Source organism: Cavia porcellus, unplaced genomic scaffold (genome assembly GCF_034190915.1).
Source record: "Cavia porcellus strain 051 isolate PalLab524CR breed Dunkin Hartley unplaced genomic scaffold, mCavPor4.1 scaffold_3, whole genome shotgun sequence".
Classification (NCBI taxonomy): Eukaryota; Metazoa; Chordata; class Mammalia; order Rodentia; family Caviidae; genus Cavia; species Cavia porcellus.
The window spans coordinates 90673733-90688565 of NW_026947486.1; positions in this window are offsets into that span (position 1 = coordinate 90673733).

Below are 14833 nucleotides of genomic sequence, written 5' to 3' on the forward strand. Positions count from 1 at the left end.
GGAATTAGAAGTCAAAGTCAAGACCTCTATAGGGAAAATTACAATACACTGAAAAAGAAACTAAAGACAGTCTCACAAAATAGAAAGTAATCACTTGCTCATGGATAATAAGAATAAATATTCTGAAAATGGCCATTCTCCCAAAACTGTTATACAGATTCAATGCAACCCCAATAAAAATACCATCAACATACCTCGAGAAATTAACAGATCTTGAGAAATAATCCTAAAATTCATCTAGAATGAGAAGAGACCTAGAATATCAAAGACAGTTCGAAGCAGCAAAGGCAAGACAGGAGGCATCACAATCCCTGACTTGAAGTTATACTACAAAGAAACTTTAGAAAAATCAACATGGTACTTGAATAAAAACAGAGCCGAAGATGAATGTAATAGATTAGAAGATACAACCACAACTACAAACAAACTCAATAACCTTATCTTTGATAAAGGGCCCAAACATGTTCACTGGAAGTATGACAGTCTCTTTAATGAGTGGTATTGGAAAAACTGGCTCTCTGTATGCTGAAAACTAAAATTAGACCCATGCCTATTACCCTGTAGTAAGGTAAAATCTAAACGGATCAAAGATCTAAATATTAAAATAGAAACACTAAATCTATTGGAAGACAAATTGGGTAAAAACATTGAAGACATAGGGTTAGGGAGAGAATTCATGAACAGGGCTCAAATCGCACAGGAAATAATTCCCAGAATCAATAACTGGGGTCACCTCTTATTAAAAAGTTTCTGCACATCAAAAGAAATCTCCAGCATAATGAAAAAAACCCACAAACTTGGAAAAATCTTAGTGATCTGACCCTCAGAGAAAGGACTTCTGTCTAAAACATACAAAGAATTAAAAAATAATCAAACCACCAAAATTCAAATATCTAGTCCTAAAATGGTCATCTGAGATGAATAAACAATTCTCAGATGAAGAAATACAAATGGCAAATAAATACATGAAATAATGTTCATCATCATTACTCATTAGATAAATGCAAATTAAAACCACACTGAGATTCTACCTCACTCCTGAAAGAATATCTAGGATCAAGAAAACCACCAACAAGAAATGCTGGAGAGTCTGTGGGGAAAAAGGAACTCTCCTGTACTGTTGGTGGGCGTGTAGACTGGTGCAACCACTGTGGAGGTCAGTCTGGAGATTGCTCAAAAAGCTGGGATTGGAAGTCCCCTTTGTTCTAGCGATTGTACTTCTAGGCATATTCCCAGGAGAACTGAAAACATCATACCACAATGATATATGTGCACCCATTTTTATAGCAGCACAATTTGTAATAGCCAGATCTTGGAAACAACCTAAGTATCCATTAACTGAGAAATGGATAAAAAAAGTTGTTGTATTTTAATACAATGGAGTACTACTCAGCTACAAAGAAGGATCACATTGAGATATTTATAAAGAAATAGATGCAGCTTGAGACCATACTCATAAGTGAAATAAACCAAACTCACATGTATGAATACCGAATAGTTTCCCTATTGTAAGAAATGATACAATTACATAAAATCATGTGGTAATCATGATTCCCCATTATATGGTTTTGAAGCCTCATAAAGTTTTCACTCATTAATTGGAATGGTTTTCTTCTGGACTGTTTGATATAATTGCCTGTGATCATATGAACAACTATCCTGAAGAAAACAAGACATCATAATAGCTAGTGCTGATTTAATATCATCTTGTTTTGAAGTCCCATCAAATTGTTGTTCTTCAGTCTCCATTACTTTTATCATGTTGTATCATATTGGATTTTATTATATGTGATAGATAAAGTTTTCTATAGGCAAAAAGATAATATAGAAACCATTTTTCATTTTCTGTTGGCTGGTTCTAAATACCTTGTAATACTTTCATCCTCTTAAATGGTTTCACACTGTCTTGATACGTTTGATGCTATAGTATATGAAGTTATATTCAAATATTTCAAGGAAATAAACACTGTGGTAACTACTATTAAGTCGTGTTATCTTGTGGTGAATCAGTATGTTGCTTAAATTGCTCTGTTCTGACCTTTATTATTACTATGTTATGTATCTTTTATCTCAATCTCCCTCTTTTAAAAATTTTATTTATTATTATTATTATTATATTTTAATAAAGGAAAATGTTTTTTAAATATTAGTAGGATACATTATAGTAACTTTTTTGATTTCCTATTAACTCGATTTGAAGCCCCATATTGCTCTCACCATCTTGTTTTGACTGATTTTACTCTATTCTGTTCTGTTTGATATTATCAATTTTGAGGGTATAAGCAACTACTTTGAAGGCAATAAATTCACTATGATGTCCATTCTGGTTTGACTACCATCTTCTTTTGAAGTTCAGTAATGTCTCCAATGTTTAGGTTTTATTGGTTTTGTTCTGTTTTGTTTTGTTCAATTTTATTATACTTGATGATATAGGCAATTCTTTTTAAGGTAGCAAGAGGCATTATGGTAACCATTGTTGATTACCTTGTATTCTGTTTTTACCTCATGTACTATGTCCATCCTTTATTTTGACTGACTCTGCTTTGTTTTGTCACATTTGGTTTTATTCTCTTCAATAAGAGTAATAAGAACTGTGGAAGTAATAAAACCCCAAATGTGCAAATATTATTGTAAAACAGAGAGGAAAAGAAAGTGTTCTGAAGGACACAACTGCAAGTCTGTTTAGGTGTTTAGATAGATGACCATATTACTAAGATTTGTTGGATCATTTTACACAATATTTTGAATGTCCACTCTTGTATGCTTAATTTTGTAACTTGAACAACTATTTCTAAGATGACAATATGTAATCTATCTACTAGTGATTTCGTACTCTTTATTTTTTTTTTTTTGAAATTCTGTATTACTTGCATCCTTTTATTATTTTGTTTTGTTTTGTTTTTTTTCTTTAAATAAAAAAAATTAAAAACAAAGGTGTTTTCTTTTAGGGCTTGAAATATTTCATTCCAAACTCGTATTTATCTGAAGATTTGTTTTGAAAAGTCTGTCGTTATTCTAATAGGTTTTCCTTGACAAGTGAGTTTTGTCCTTTCTCCAACAGATTTTAGTATTCTGTTTTCATGCTGTCTATCTGGGAGCTTAATTATTATATGTCTGGGTGTAGATTTATATTGGTTGTGACTGTTTGGCATTCTATATGTCTCATATATTTGTATATCAGTTCCCTCATATTTGGGAAATTTTCTGCTATTCTTTTTATGAATAGCTTAGTTTTCTCCTTTGTGTTGTCTCCTGCATCTTCACTGATGCTCATTAGTATTACATTCTTTCTCTTGGTATCATTTTGAAGCTGCTGGATTGTCATTTCATGCTGCTTTGTTGTTTTTATAAGTTCTACCCTTTAATGACTGCTATCTGCGATTCTGTCCTCAAGGGCTGAAATTCAATCCTCTGATTCATTTAAACAGTTTTCCCTACTTTCAGTAGAATTTTTTGTTTATTGTATATCTCTTTGAATTTCTTTCATGGATTCTGCTTGTTTTCTTCATTGTTCATTCAAAGTTTCAATCAGTTTCCCATGGTCCTGTATTTTTTTTATCTTTTTTTCTCTAGCTTGTTGATCAAATTGTTTACTAAGGTTTATTTCTGTCTTTAATTCTAATTTTATTTCTTTTCTAGCCTCATGGATTTGTTTCTTTACTTCATTTGCTCCCTTTTCAGAGATTTCTGGTGTATGACTTTTAAGTCATCTAATTTGCCATTGCCTATTCTTGCTACTGATAGGCTAGATGTTTGAGATTGCATTTTCCATTCTCTTTTTGTCATTTTCACCTTCTGGGCCAATATCTGGTTATTCAATCCTAATAGTCACAAGTGTTGACAGTGTGTCTCCTAGGGTCATACTTTGTGGTTGATGTCTGCCCAAATGTTGCTTACAAAGTTACCAGAACTTGCCAGGGTCCTCTGTCTGGGTCTGGGGCCAGCAAGTCTCCCAGCAAAAGAGTATTACCAATCCATTGCAATTCAAGTTTCTGGGAGGGAGAGTGGGAGCCAAACATTCACAATGGTGCTTAGTCTATGAGATGGTGAGGATAGCTGAGGTCAACAGGCCAAATCAAGGTGAGTACAGTGAACTTCTAGGTTGAAACATGACAAGAGCCTTCCAGGTTGCATGTGTGGTTGTGATCAAAGCTGTAGTGGGGCGTGGTCATCATCCTCTAGGGTTGTGCATGTGGGGGGCACACAGGGGCTCAGGCATGACCAAGAGGCATGAGCCAGGGTGGAGCATGGTGTTTCTCCTCTAGGCCAGTGAGTGGGGGTATGATACTGGGGTACAGGCATGTCCCGATAGTCAGAGCCTCAGGGAAGCTTGGTGGTCATCCTCTGGGCCAATGGGCAGCACAGTGCACATGGGTTCAGGGGTGGCTTGGCAAACCAAGCCAGGTAGGAGTGAGGCAGTTGTCCTCTGTATCTGAGGGAAATGTTACCTGTTTTGTTACATGAACTAATAAAATTAGTAGTACAATCATCTTAGGAATCTTAAGGGTATATATATATATATATATATATATATATATATATATATAATTTTGTTTCTCTGGATTCTTTTTCCCTTTCTGAGCTATTTTTTTCCTCTTTGAGCAGTTTTTTTACACTTTCACAATATTTATGCAAGAATTTGTATCTTATTTACTCTTTCAGTTTGTTACACTCGGGGACAATATGGCTTTTATACATGCAAATTTGATTTATTTCACTTATGAGTATGGTCTCAAGTCACATCCACTTATAAAATATCAATGTGGTCTTTCTCTGAGGAGTATTCTATAGTATAAAAATACTACATTTTTTTTATCCATTCCTCAGTTGATGGGCATTTGCATTGTTTCCAAGATTTAGCTATTACAAACTGTGCTGCTATAAATATAGTGCACACACATCACTGATACATCCTAGCTGCTTGAGGTCACTGGGCAGGGCCCTACCAGGTTCTGTGTGGATAGTAATGCTGAATGGTATGTGGAGTGTACTGTGCAGGTTTTCAGCACATGTCACATGGAACACCAAAACTCCCAGCTTCTTGAGGTCTCTGGGTGTAGTTCCACCAGGTTCCAAGCAAAGATCCACCACTGCACAGTTAGGTAGAGATAACTGTGGCAGGTTTCAGCTCACATATGATAGTTTCTGACTACCTGGATGATGCTTGGCAGGGTGCAACTGGACCCAATATTTTATTGAAGTTTTTGCATCTATGTTCAATAAGGAGACTGGCCTGTAGCTCTCCTTTTTGGTTGGGTCTTTCTCAGGCTCTGGTACTAGAGTAATATTTATTTCCAGGAATGATTGGGAAGAATTGCTTCCCTTTTGATTTCATTGAAGAGTTTGAGGAGTGTCGGCATTGTCTTCTTTGTATTTCTTGTAGAATTCTGCAGTGAATTCATCTGGGCCTGGGCTCTTCTTTGTAGGTAAAGACTTGATTAAATTGGGTTATTGAGCAGTTTTACATCTTCTTGACCCAGCTTTGGTACTTCATATGTTTCAAGGAATCTGTCCATTTCTTCTGAGTTATCAGACCTATGAGAGTAGAATTTTAGAGAATATTTAATGTCCATAATTCTTAAACTCTTTAATGAAATTGAAAGAAAAGCATTCCTCCCTAATCATTCTTGGAGGCAAGTATCAGTCTGACACCAAAACCAGAGAAAGACCCAAACAAATAGGAAAACTATAGACCAGTCTCACTAATGAACATTGATGCATAGATTCTCAATAAAATATTGGCAAATAGAATGCAGCAAATCATCAAGATTATACACGATGACCAAGTGGATTTTATTCCAAGAATGCAGGGATGTTTCAACATATGCAAATCAATAAATGTAATACACAACCTCAACAGTGCCAAAAATAAAATTCACACAGTCATCTCAATAGATGCAAAAAAAGCTGTTGATAAAGTTCAAAACATGTTCATGATAAAAACCCTATAAAAACTTGGAATAGATGGTATGTACCTCAATCTCATTAAGGCCATTTATGACAAAACAAAAGCCAAAATTATACTAAATGGACACAAACTGAAAGCCTTCACTCTAAAATCAGGAACAAGACAAGGATTCCACTATCACCACACCTATTCAATATAGTTCTAGAAATATTAGCCAGATAAATCAGACAAGAGCGAGAAATAAAGGAATAAAAATGGGAAAATAAGAAGTTAAACAATTGTTATTTGGAGATGATATGATACTCTACATAGAAGACCCAAAAACTCCTTTAAAAGACTACTACAGATAGTAAATAAATTCAGCAGTGTAGTTGGATACAAAGTCAACATGAAAAATTCAGTAGCATTACATAGGCAGACAAAAAACTCACTCAGAATGAACTTACGGAAATACCACCTTTTACAATATAAGCTAAAAAAATGAGATACCTAGAAATAAACCTAGCCAAAAATGTAAAAGATCTATACGCTGAAAATCATACTACTCTAAAAAAGGAGATTGAAGAGACTATTGGAAAATGGAAGGATATTACTTGCTCTTGTTTAGGAAGAACTAACATTTTGAAAATGGTCATACTCCCAAAACTATTATACAGATTCAATGAAATTCCAATAAAAATACCATTAACATACTTTAAAGGTATAGAGAAAATATTCCTACAATTCATTTGGAGACAGAAGAAACCTACAATAGCAAAGGTGACTCTGGACAACAAAGGCAAGACTGGAGGCATCTCAATTCCTGACTTGAAATTATACTACAAAGCCACAGTAATAAAATCAGCTTGGTAGTTGCAGAAACAAAGACCTGAGCATCAATGGAAAAGACTAGAAGACACAAACACTACTACAAAGGCACTCAGTCAGCTTATATTTAAGAAAGGGACTAAACATGTTCATTGGAAAAAAGATAGCCTCTTTAATAAATGTTGTTGGAAAAATTGGCTTTCCATATTCCAAAGACTGAAAATAGACCCATGCCTATCACCATACAATACACTAATGTCAAAATGCGTCGAAAACATAAATATTAAAACAGAAACACCACATCTACTGGAGGATAAAGTAGATAGAAATCTTGGAGACATAGGGCTATGCAGAGAATTCTTCAATATAATGCAAGCTACATGGGAACAACTACACTGAAGAAAATGAGACAACATGTTAGCTCTTGATAATTTCCTATCATTATGTTTTGTTGTCCAATAATGCTGTTATTCTTGATTTTGATTGGTATTAGTCTGTTTTTAATTGTTTGATTCCAGTATGTGTGAAGATATGGGCAGTTAATTTGAAGAAAACAAGAGACATATTAGCCATTATTGATTTCCTAGTGTCTGCTCTTAAAATCCCTTATGGCTCTCAATTTTGTGTTTTGATTGCTTTTATACTATTTTAATGTGTACTAAATTATTGTGTATGAAGTTATGGACAACTGTTTCAAAGAAAACAAAAGACATTACGGTAGCCACTGTGATTTCCTGCTGCCTTTTTCTGAAATCCTGTGTTATTTGCATTGTTTTACTCTGCTCTACTTTCTTCTGTTTTATTTTGTTTGCTTTGTTTTTTTTTTATTTCTTTAAAATAAAAATAAATAGAAAAGCAAAATTTTTGTAGAATTCAGAAATGAGTCTATCAGGGTCTGGACTTTTCTTTGTTGGTAGGTTTTAATTACATCTTTAATTTCATAGATTTCTTTTTGGTTTGTTTAGCATATTTATATCTTGATTAAGATTTGGCATTTCATATATATCTAGGAATCTGTTCATTTTTTCTAAATTTTCCATCTTATTAAAATACAAGTTTTCAAAGCAGGCATAAATGATCTTCTGCATTTCTGCATGGTCTGTTTTGATTTCACCATTTTAAGTCCTTTCTTTTGTCTTTTATAAGATTATATGGGGATTTGTTGATTTTATTTAATCTTTCAAGGAATCAATTCATTAATTCTTTGCATTGTTTTCTTAGTCTCTATTACATTACTCCTTCATGCACGCTTTTGTCTTGGCACACTGTACTTTTTCTAGAATATTGAGGTTTAGCACTGTTATTGTTCATACATTGTTTCAACTTGAGAAGATTAGAAGTTTAAGTGAGAGATGCAGCAGGGATCCAGGGTCCTTACTTTGTAAATATCCTTATCCTTTGCAAGAGAAGGTCACAGAGATTGTGTTAGTTCTAGACCCATGCTGGAGGAAGGTGGCCTGTGTACAATATAAGGGAGAGAAGAGGCTTGTTTCCCCATTTTTGCCCTGGCTGCTGCCCTGAAGTTTTGCTCCAGTGCCATGCCACCTGACTTGCAGCAAGCTGATTATAGACTGAAACCTCCAAAAATCTGTAAGCCAAATAAATATTTCTTTCCTTAATTTTGGGTATTGAGTATTTTGTCCCAGCAATAAAAAAAAGAGTAGCCAAGACAATCACTAAGTTGTTTATATGTACTTGCTCAGTTTTCGTGATATGGGTATTTATTGCTATAAGTATTTCTCTTAAGAATGCTTCCATTGTGTCTCATTAGTTTCAATATACTGTACTGCCATTATCATGCAACTGTAAAAACTGTCAAAATTGTTCTTTAATTTCATCCATGACCCACTGTTAGTTCAGAACAATATTTAATTTCCATTTCTTTAGAAAGCTGTGGTTTCTTTTGCCATGGATTTCCAATTTCATTTCATTGTGGTCTGATAATGTACTTGGGGTAATTTAAATTCCTTTGCATTTATTTAAGCATATACTATTAGCTAGCATTTTGTCTCTTTTTGAGAACATCCTACATGCAACTGAGAAGAATATATATTCTTATATTGTGGAGTGGAACACTGTAGGCATCTACTAAGCAAGCACATTGGTTTAAAAGTTTGGTTCAGTTCTTATATTTCGTTGTTGACTTTGTCTAGTCTATCTGTCCTTTTCTGACAGTGATATATTTAATCCCTCCATTATAATTGTATTAGAGTTTATTTGGTTTTTTATACCCATTTGTATTTGTTTTATATAGGTAGGTTCACTGGTATTTGTTACACATATATTTATGATTATTATCACTTCCTTTTGGGATTGTTATTTTCACAATAATGTAGGGACTGTATTTCTCTTAATCAGTCTGTTTAAAATGAACTTTGTCTGCAAATAGAATAGAAAGTCCTGATTTATTCTAGGTTCTTGTAGCATGGAGTATTGTTTCTCATCCTTTTACTTGCAATACATGGATTTATTTTTGAAATATATATATATATATATATATATATATATATATATATATATATTTCTATGCAGCATACTGTTGTATCTTGCCTCTTGAGACGTTCTTCCTGTCTGGGTCTTTTGATTAGTGAATTGAAAATGTTAATATTGATGGTTGTTGCTGATATGTGTTGATTTACCCTTGTCATTTTATTTTACTGTTGTTGGCTCCCTTTTTTCCATCCCTGTGTTTAATTATTTGCCTTGCCTGGTGAGTTCCTTATGTTGGGGATCATGGAGCTGCAATTCTTGTTATCTCTTTTCAGAATGTCTCTCAAAACATTTTGGAGAGCTGGTTTGATGGTTATAGATTTCCTCAGATCTTTGTAATGGGAGTATCTTACTTTTCTTTCCATTTTAAAAGATAGTTTCATGGGTACATCAATCTTGGTTGAAGGTTTTTTTCCTTTAAAACTTGAAATACTTCACTCCAAGATTTCCTTGACTTGAAAGTTTGTGTTAGTTCAGCTGTGACACTGATAAACTTTCCTTTACAAGTGACTTGTTTCTCTTCCTTTAATACAGTATTCTTGTGTTGAGTTTCTGAAATATTGACTATGATATGTCTGACTGTAGACTTTTTATCATAGCTGCTTTGAGTTATATATTCCTAAAATATTTGTGTGTCAAATTATTATTCTCTACCAGGAAAGATTTCTACTAAGATGTCTTGGAACAGGTTTTAAAAAATAATATTGGTGCTATTTCCAGCTTTTTAATTGACTCCAATCAATATTAAGCTATTCTTCTTTGTGTCTTCTGCCAGCTGCTGGATTAATTTCTCATGATCCCTTACTATTTTTGAGAAATCTTTATTTTCATGTTTGCTACCTGTAATCCTGTATTCTACCTCTAGAATTCCTTCCTCATATTGACTTAATCTGCTGTGAATATTTACAATGAAATTATTTATTCTTCTGGATATCTGCTTGAATCTCCCCTGTGGATTTGATTTCTTTGTCATGCTTAGCTTTCGTTGTTTTTTATAATTTTCTTAAGCTCATCTATTTTTTTTTTTTTCTGTATCTGCTTTAGCATTACTATGGATGGTCGTCATTTTGGACAGGATCTCTGCAGTTATCTGAGAGATTATTTCTGATGTAATTTTCTGTAGAGCCTCATTCAATTGCTTTGTTGTTACCACTTCAAAAAGCCCTGGTGGGAGTCTTACATATTGCTAAATCCATTGCCCCTGAGTTTGTCTTTGGTGACCTGGATGTCTGGAGTTGCATGTTTTTAAAGTGTATTTTCATTTACTTTTCTATTTTTAGTTTAATTCCAGGGGGGATACTTAAAGATTGCCTTTAATTGATTGTTTTATTGCTATTATTGAGGGCCCACATATATTGACTAATTTTCTGAGGTATCTTCCAGGTGTGCTTTTTTCTCCTTCATTGTTAGGTCTTATTTTTATATCACTGTGAATGTAGTCTCTTGCCTTTTTGGTTCAATTCTTTTTTCAGATTCTTCTTGGGTTCAGGGGACCCACTTCCCTCCTTCATTTCTTCCTAACATTGCTATATTCCACTATCTGGATGGTGACTCTCATAGAGGCAACTCTCATAGAGAGAGGCTTTTCTCTGTTGTTTACCACTCCACCAACTTGGTCTCCCTCTTTCAACTCCACCTAAAAAGATCTTTGTTCTTTTCATGTATACCTGATATGTGATCTGCATCCCCACTGTACAAATAGTACCTATATGGCTACACTTGTATTCACATTGATTGATCATAGATTTGACTCAAGTTGTACTCACCTTGTGATTTTGCTCTGTAAAACTTCTTTTGAGAAATGGGCTCTTTGGCAACCCACTTTGGGGTTCTCTTTTCTCTCAGAAGTTAGCAGTCTCAATAAATATGTAACACTCTTGATATCTGTTGTTCTTCAGAATTCATTCCTCAGATTTTAGGAACACAAACTCAGTGTATCTTTCTTCTATTCTAGTAGGCTGGGAGTTACATTTATTTCCCTCATGATAAAACCTCTCCTTATTTAGCTAAAGGAGCTACTTATTACCACTGATCCTCAATCTTTGCTTTGCTAAGCTACAGAATTATTTGCATACTCACTTTGACAGTATATATGTATATATATATATATATATATATATATATATATAAATATTTTTTTTCTGAAAGTGTCTTGACATTGCATTAAGAAACTTTAACACCCTAGTATACATTTTAGTTTCAAGGATATTGGTAAAGTAAGAAGTACTCAGGGAAGGATGTCATCACTGCACAACAAACCTGCAGAAGTTCTGCAGTGATGGACTAAGCAGCATGACACACCATGCAGATAATTAAGCATAATCATTAATGATAGTTCTCATCTGTAGATAGGTCCTTAGTCAAAGAATGTCAGGAGCATACCTATTCCCATGTGTGGGAAAACAGGAGACTAAGACTGAATTTCCCAGTAGAATGAAATATACTTCCAAGTTAGAAAAGTGAAAGTTCAGCTCCTGTTGGTTGCTCTGCATAAAAATACTGCTCAAATACATTTATATAAGAAATAAAGGGCTGGGGACATGGATTAGTGGTTGAGCTGTTTTCTTGAATGCCCAAGACCCTGAATTAGATACTCCACCACCCCCCAAAAAAGAGAATGTTTTCTAGATCAAAAAAATCTAATGATTAACTATCAGGAAATTTGTATTCTACTAACTTATTAGATGTATGGAGCTTAGAATAGTAAGTTTTCCTTTTAGTATCTTGATCTTTAACATGAATTTTCCAAATGTTAATAAGTAACAATGATAATTAACATTAATTGATAAATGTTGTGTGCAAGCACCATTTGTTTAAATTATTTTAGAAACTTTTTTCTTCTTATTCTGATAACATTCATATGAGGTAGGTGCTACATATAAGCTGTTACGTGGAAATGAGAGTATATATTATTTACCCAAAATGTTGTTCAGTTAAAAAGTATCCAAGCTAAGGTTTGAAAACAGGTGTCTACAATGTCAAAGGATAAGGATGCCATAGATCAAGCCAGTGTTTGATGCTTCATTTTGGCCTAGTAGTGAAGATTTTTCTATCTTCTTACCTTATTATCCTTCCAGAGCATCTCTTCTACTAAACTTGCTATATTTATGATTTTATGTCAGTCTGTTCTCCTGACCACCATGCAAGAAATTCATTCTCCAAAGTCATACATGTTAAAAATGGTAGATAGATGACATCAACTGGGGCATTCTGATATCTGGTGCTTTGCTTAGCTACCATATTTTCTGATGGGAGGAAGCCTGGGCTTTTCATTTTGATTAGGAAAATGACATAAATACATAATCCTTATACATACATTATCATAATTTTGGAAATTGTTTCAGTACTTTATGAGTTGTAACTCAACTTTATTAAAGTCTGTGAAGTATGAATACTTTAATTGCAATATTATCCATGTGAAAAATAATAAAAAGACAGATCAAGTAAATTGGCCAAAATTAAGTACAATATCATAGTAGAGCTAAAATTTGAACTAAAGCAGCCTAGCTTAATGGATCTACAATACTAACATATAAATTAAATTATATCACAAGCAAAATCTTATATTAGAAATGTATTTCTTTTGACATGCCTGCTTTCCATACCTCAGCATCCTAGAAATATCATCCAGGTGATGAATCTTTTACAGCCTATCAGCCAACACAGAAAATTCAACTTCTGTACCGGGCAATAGAAAAATCAAGTAAAAACAATGATTCCTTCAGACAGGGCAAAGAATCTTGATGCTACACAGGAAAGCATGACATCTCTTTCCCAAGGGGCAACTATCTGCTTATTAAGAGCTCATAGGATATGTCAGGAAACAGAAAATTGACTGTGACTCTGCCCTGAGAACAGCTCTAAATCTTAGAGCTCAGATTGACAAGTATGGACTGGTTTTCAAACAAGGGATTATCAAATATTTCAAGAATCTGCATTCCCCCAAGCTAACATGTTCATGTCTTCTTAAATGAAGTGCGTTTAGGATGACAAAGGATTAAGGAGAGGACTGGAGGAAGCTGGTGTTCAATGTGGAAATGTTGCAACAAAAAATAATTCCATGTCTATATGCACACATAAACAAGTACACACTAAGAGAAAGATAATAATTTGGAAGAGGATGGAACTTTTATTTGTCAAAAACCTGAACTATCTTAGCTCTTTCTCCAATTCTTTCTTTACATCAGTCTGATCTTCGAATCATCTATATTATATGATTTCTTTTAGAAACCACTGACCTGTACCAGTCTCAACACTGGTACTGTTGGCAAAATCTTTAGGTAACAGACCTGTCATTTGAGTTGAAGTTTACCAGATAGTGCCTATGTGACTTCTGACAAGTGATTTAACTTCTGTGACCCTCATATTCTTCCAAAATGGTGAATTGAAATAAGTGTCTCATGTGTTTATATGGAACAAGTGTTTAAAACAATGCATAGTGCATTCTAAATATCTGTTTATTTTAAAAGTGACTGTATTAACAAACTACTCCTAATAGATGGTTTTAATCACAGAAATATTTACCTTTATTCTTCTAATTTACAAAGCTTGATCATATCTCCTAATAACTTAGTAATTTCATACAGAACCAAAACCTTTAGTAATACATATTTGAGTCTTTAGTACTGGGAAACCACAATAGTAATATGACTTTAGATAGTTAGTGGTGGTTTTCAAAAGAGCAGACTTAGTTGTATCTTGACCCATAAAATCTAGTTTCTGGATATTTTATATGTAGTGAAGATACCCATTAACTTCTAGCCTCTGATTCATATGTGGATCTAGGCCCCTCATTTTATCTTTATCTGGTTTTTAAAATTGTATTCATGGGTACATTTTAAATAAAAATAATGAACACTTTCATCATAGGGAATTTGTACCAATATGTGACTTATCCAAGTTTTTCCTTTTTTCCATCCCCTTACCTTCCCTTTAATACCTTTTCTCCTCATTTACAAAAGTTTTCTTTCATTTTTTCCTTCTTTGGTTGATTTTCCTTTTCTCTTCCTTCCTTGTGCCCACCATCTCCATTGCTCCCCTTCTAAACTGAGCATTTATCCCTATTTTATAATATGTACAATATGTTCTAGTCCTTATTTACACTTTTGGTTTTTCACACCACATAAACAATGTGATATTTACACATACATGTCTAATTCTTCCTCACTTAAGTGTATGGTCTCAAATTCTATTCATTTACCCACAAATATCTTGCAATTGTCCTTCTTTATGTAAAAAGTTCTACTCCAACTTATAATTTTAAAAAGCATATATTCTTTATCCATTCATGGATCAATGGATTTGTCTCCAAGATTTAGCTATTAAAAACAGTGTTGCTATCTATGTGTGTGTGTGTGTGTGTGTGTGTATGTGTTTGTATATGCAAGCATTGCCGTGGTTTGCTGTTTTTAATTGTTTCAGTAAGATACCAAGAAGCAAAACAACTAGGTCAAACGGAACATCTAGTTTTAAATTTTTAAAGAATGTCCACATTGATTTACACAGTGGTTGTAAATCTGCACTGTTTCCAACAGTGGATTAGGGTATCTTTATCCCCACACCCCCACAAACATTTGCTATTGCCTGGCTTAGTGATAAAGGCCATTTTCTCTGGACTCAGACGAAATC